Source organism: Cheilinus undulatus, linkage group 20 (assembly GCF_018320785.1).
Source record: "Cheilinus undulatus linkage group 20, ASM1832078v1, whole genome shotgun sequence".
Taxonomy (NCBI): Eukaryota; Metazoa; Chordata; class Actinopteri; order Labriformes; family Labridae; genus Cheilinus; species Cheilinus undulatus.
Window position 1 is genome coordinate 30,207,594 of NC_054884.1, and position 6,000 is coordinate 30,213,593.

The window sequence follows — 6,000 nt, forward strand, 5'->3', positions numbered from 1 at the left end:
TCATTTTTACGCTCGTAAGCCGGTAACCATGCCGTCCAGGAGAAGTCTACAAGTTACAACTGGTGTTTCGTGTTAGCTAATGGCCGTGTTATACGGTGACTTTCAGCTCCGTGTTTGTGGTGTTTATACATGTTATTTGGTTGAATATTAACACGTTCTCGTTCTTCTTCTTCTTCCTCTGGATCGACAGACTATGCAGTTTTGGCACATTACTGCCCTCTACAGTCTGAAATCGTAACTGCTACTAGGGGGTGTCCCATTTTTAAGTCACAAGATGGCCTTACACTTAGTTTTGAGAGGCGAGTTAATACTGAGGGTTGAGCTTGAGGGGAAGATTGAGGGTTAAGGGGAGAATTGGGATTCAACGCAATTCTGTTACACTGAGCCTTCGTTCAGCTACTTTGATGGAATAACCCAGGTAGTGTCACCAACAGGGTGCTGCGGCCATTCACAGCTCATACGTCCATGCCAGCCAGGATTTTCCCCTCATTTTTTTCCTCATTTTACATTTTTTTGCTGCAGCTGTTCTACACGCTAGGACAGCCAGCGGAGGATTTTGATCATCTTTTCATTTGTCAAGTCAAATTTTATCACGCAGGTTTTTGTGAGATCTTGTATGTGGGGAATTCTTAGCATACTGCAGATCGTACCTTTCTGAATTTGATTTAGTAAAACACAGTCACTCCTTAGCTGTGGTGCTAAACTGTAGCTAGAGTTAGCGCTGGTTCTTAGGGCTGGAAGTAGCAGCTTTATTCGTAAAAAAGTCACAACCTAGATGCCCCAAAGTCTTCATTTTCTCCAGCACTGATGTTTTCCTTCATTAAACTCTAACCTCCCTCAACATGTTTCATGATTGGTCTTTCAAGTCATGTTTTAAACGGTGTTATTTCAACAATATGAGGCTAATTACTTTCTTAAAATGGAACTTTGGGGAACTGCCTTAGTTTCACACATTACAATGTCAGTGCACAAAGAATATCAGAGTAATTAAGTGTGATTGCTGTAGCTGGGTGAGGTCTCTGGTGTTTTTCGTCGTCTGATTGTCATGCGTTTCAACAGAGCCATCATCACTGTTTCAGAACCTCAGCCTAATTTGAAACACTTATTTTCTCTGGTTATTACCTTTTCTGTGTGGAAAATAAAATGATTATTTCTGTTCTCGTGTTTTTATTAAACTGAAACTCATTTGGAGATTGAAAGAGGGACGATTCAGTGATATTAAGTCGAGCTAGTGTTGGGAATTGGCCTTGAGAGGGCCACGTACTTCCGCTGCTGTTCACTCCATTTACTTGACTGTTGTTGCCATTGTGTCTTTACAACTGTTCAGCAAGACAACGTCTTTCACCTCCGACCTTCATTCCACTGCTCATATCTTATACATTTTTTCCACACATGCCCTTATATCCTGTCTTTTCTGCCCGCACTTAATGGGTTTATTTTTCCTGTTTTTACACATGGTTTTCATTTGCACATCATTCTTCACTTGTATTGTTCACTGCTGGCTGCATTTAAACAGAGCGCTAGATGGAAGCACGGCTGTCAAACATGCAGATGTGACCTTGATCATCCCTGAGGCAAAGAGCCTGTTACAAATCCAGCTATTACTCAGTGGTACCTTTTTATTAATGCTGCAGCAGCACAGATGTGAAACACATCCCACACATTTGTAGGAATATGGCAGTAACTCTGATGTGACTCTATAGGCGATGCATTCAATAATGGAAATGTTCTTTCAGTCTGTGGCTGTCCTGCTGTCAAAGGGCATTTTCACACAAGATACACTACATGAACAAAAGTATTCAGCCATCTGACTGTTAGAACAACAAAAAACATGTACTTCTCGGCGCGCCGGTGGTTGAGTGGTTAAGGCGCATGCCATGTACGCAGGCGACCCGGGTTCGAATCCGGCCTGTGGCACTATTTCCTGCATGTCTCTCCCCGCTCTCTCCCCTGTTTCCGACTCTATCCCCTGTCCTATACTATCGCAAAAAGGCCAAAAATAAATCTTTAAAAAAAAAACATGTACTTCTATTAGGGGCTGCCCCTCTGGCCTGGCTCGCAATCTCCGTTCCAGTTCATCTCAAAGGCGCTCGATGGGGTTGAGGTCAGGGCTCTGTGCGGGCCAGTCAACTCTTTCCACACTGAACTCATCAAACCATCTTTATAGTCCTTGGCTTGCACACTGGGGCACAGCTATGTTTGAAAAGGACCTTCCCCAAACTGTTGCCACACAGGTGGAAGGATAGCATTGTCCAAAGTGTCTTGGTATGCTGGAGCATTTAGATTTAAAGTCAACATTATCTGTGTACACTAAAGCTTGCTGATATATGATTGGTCAACATCTCTTGAACTACAAATGGAAATGAGAGCAGAGTTGTTGTTGGACACAATGTCAAACTATGCAACAAAATTTTGGCCACTAAACCGGCATCATTACAAGTAACATGACTGTGTCCTTGGGCAAGACACCTAAACCCAATCTGCTCCCAGAAATCTGACTACATAGAAGCCTTCGCCATGAGTGTTTTAATGTGGACTGAATGAGTAAGTTTGGCCGGAGGATATTAGCGCTTTCAGAAGTAAGACTACTAGAAAAGCACTTTACAGCCTCAAAACCATTTATCCTTTACTGCCTTCTAGACTGTGTGCAGGTTCAGAGGTCTCAGGAAGGCTTGTCAAACAGTGTAAATCATGGCTGCAGCAAAAACACTCTGTGATATCAGAGCAGTCTTGTGCTCTGAAAAGATTAACACAACAAAGACAAAACAAGGAGCTCTAGTCCATGTGTATCAAGGGCAACCTTTAGACTTAAGAGGGACGCATTAATTTCATTATCAATGCAGGAGGGCAAACTTACTTCAGAATGATGGATATCCATTTAACCCATGTGATTACCAATAATTCACTCAAAAGAAGAATTTGCTGCTTTAATGATCGTTGACAACACCAACATCTTTGTTTTCAAGCGCGAAAAGAAATAGTTTACCTTTTTCAGATAAACACAGAATTAAATCAATTTCAAGCCACCTTCGCAATGAACATGACAGTTACTTATTTTACTTTCATTTTTGCTTTTTACAAGTGTAATCAGTAATGCATATGAAAAACAGAAACAAGAGCAAATTAATTCTCCAAAAAAAGGAAAAAGAAAAAAACTTAAATTAAAAAGTGAATGAAAATAAATTTAAAAAATAGAATAAAATAAAAATATGATAAATACATTTGAAATACATTTTGAAAAAACAAACAAACAAAAAATGAAGCAAAAATGGAAATAAAATAAACATGAATAAATACATTTCTTTTGTTTAAACAAATATAAAAACTAAAGATAGAATATTTTTTAAAACAAATGAAAAATAAATCCAAATTGAATAAAAATAGAATTCAAACAAATAAAAAATCTAACTGTTCTAATGACTATAAAAATAAATAAAAATGATGAAAAAAAAATGCAAATAAAATAAAAATAGAATTTAAACAAATAAAAAATCTAATAGTTCTAATGACTATAAAATAAATAAAAATGATGAAAAATAAATGCAAATAAAAAAATAGAATTTAAACAAATAAAAAATCTAATTGTTCTAATGACTAGAAAAAATAAATAAAAATGATGAAAAATAAATGCAAATAAAATAAAATATCTGATGTATGGAGAAGTAGTAAAACAAATTTCAAATAATAAATAAATAATAAAAAAAAAACAAGATTGAAGAACTGTTTTTGTTTTTTAATGCTTTAATGGCAGATTTTTTTTTTTAATGTTATTCATTTTATTTGTTTTGTGTCAGGATGAATCAGGGAACAGAGTTGGTGAAAACCATAACTTCTTGAATAGATATTCATTATACTGTAAAAAAAAAAAAAAAAAAAAAAACACTGCATATCTGTAAAATAAGTAATATGAATGCTCCAGCAGCATCAGAAAGTGGAAAATAAAAGAAAAAATATTAGTTGCAGATATTACCTACCATCTCACATGTTAACTGACATGGTTTAGATCCAGGGAACAGCTTTTTAATGTCTCCTTGTGGATCAACAACTCAAAGAAATTAACTTTAAAATAACCCTGTACTCAACTTAAACTAGCAGCTTCAAGCTAGAGGAGTGCTGGAGCAAGTATGGAACGCACCATTTAGCCTGTGTTTGCATTCCTCCCTCCATCCAGTATGGAGATAATTAGATATAAAACATCAGTGAGAAGTCATAGCTCTCCTCCTCCTAGCCCTGCATGGCCTCACAGGTCCACTTCACACCATAAAGCACCATTAAACCTCATCAGTGGCTCTTTGAATGCGGTGGACGGAGGGAGACAGTTAGGGAGTCGCTCTAATAACTCGTGGATGCAGAACTCATTGACCTTCACCTCTGCTGTTTCTTTAAGTTCCATTCTGCTGCTACAAATCCCAGCTCTTAGTTTTTGTTCTATTTCTGCTTTCTCCAGAAGTCTTCAAGTTAATGAAGCCTCAGCTACAAGAGCAAGTTTTATTGACAACTGACAATTTATAAGAGCTGGAATTTAAAAATCTGTGAGCTATGGCACAAGATGTTCTGATAACACCAAGGTCTCTTTTTCAAATACATTTGTATGCTGTGACACTGTGTGTCTCAGGTGGTTGATTCTTGGACATGAATCTGTCTTTAAATGAAACGTTTATTGAATGACGAGATTTCATGAGTGAAAGAGGTTGGAAATGAACTGAACTTGACACAAAGTTGCTATGACTGGGTGTCACGGTGTCTCTAATATATCTATTAAATACTTGTTCTATTGCAGTAAGAAATATGTTCTCATAAAAATACATCAAGGTTCATTGGAGGTGTATGATTCATTGAAAAAAAAAAACAGTATTTTAACCTGCATACAAGTGTGTGATTGGTGAGTTAATAAAAGTTAAAAATATATAAATACATATAAAATAAGAAAAAATACAAATAAAAATAAAAATTAAATAATATAAATCAAATAAAGAAAAAATAAATAGAAAAATTAAGATACTAAAGAACTTTAAAAGTAATAAAACTAGATAAAAATAAATTACTAAAAAATATATAAAAAATAATAAAAATAATAAAATAAATAAAAAAATTAAAAATTAAAAATGAAGTTAATTTAATTTTTCAATCAACTAAAAAGATGAAGCTAATTATATACAAAATAAATGAAAACTAAAAAACAAATTAAGTTAAAACATTTTTTTTCAATCAAAATTATTTGAAAAGAAGCTTCAATTTTTTTTTTATAAAATAAAATGATAAAAAAAAAAAACTAAAGGAACTGACCAATTACCAGTAGCAAGACATTAGAGAAATGTTTCTGTTTTTATGCTTTCATGGCAAGTTTTGTCATGTTTTCTTAAAGTTTATAATCTATTTCTATTGAAATTGAATTGAGGGCCACATTAAGTGACACTGAAGGCCACATGTGGCCCCCGGGCCGCCAGTTGCCCATCGGATAGATGCACTAGGTGAATCTGCCAGGGAAGGGAAGACATATTTCACATTTGGAGTCAACTCTAAATTGGGACGACAGTGATTTGTGGTTGTGACATTAAGTCATCAAATGCACCCTTAGAAGGATGCGCCCCTTGAATTGGGACACAGCTTATGTGTCTTTAGGAGAAATTGACTCTTTAAATGAGGTCAGAATGTCAACACTGACAATTTGTTTGACTGGCAAGGCAATCAAACCCCAGTGTGCTGGATGAAGTCGAGTGTTTGTTTGACCCGACTGTCACCCTGGCTCTCTTCCTAAGCAGATTACTGAGCTTTTTAAAACACACTTTCAAATATAAACAAAAGCTGTCCCTTAATCATTTTGGAGAGCTTTCTATAGTGTCCTATTTTGAAGTTTTGATTGACAAGGAGGACCATTTATCGAGTTGGTAGTGAGAACAGGCTGCTATATTTCATAATTATATAGGCTTTTTGACAGATTCTGCATTCTACTAGATTTCACCAGTTTTAGGGAAGGAATGAAGCATCTAAACCCTGAGA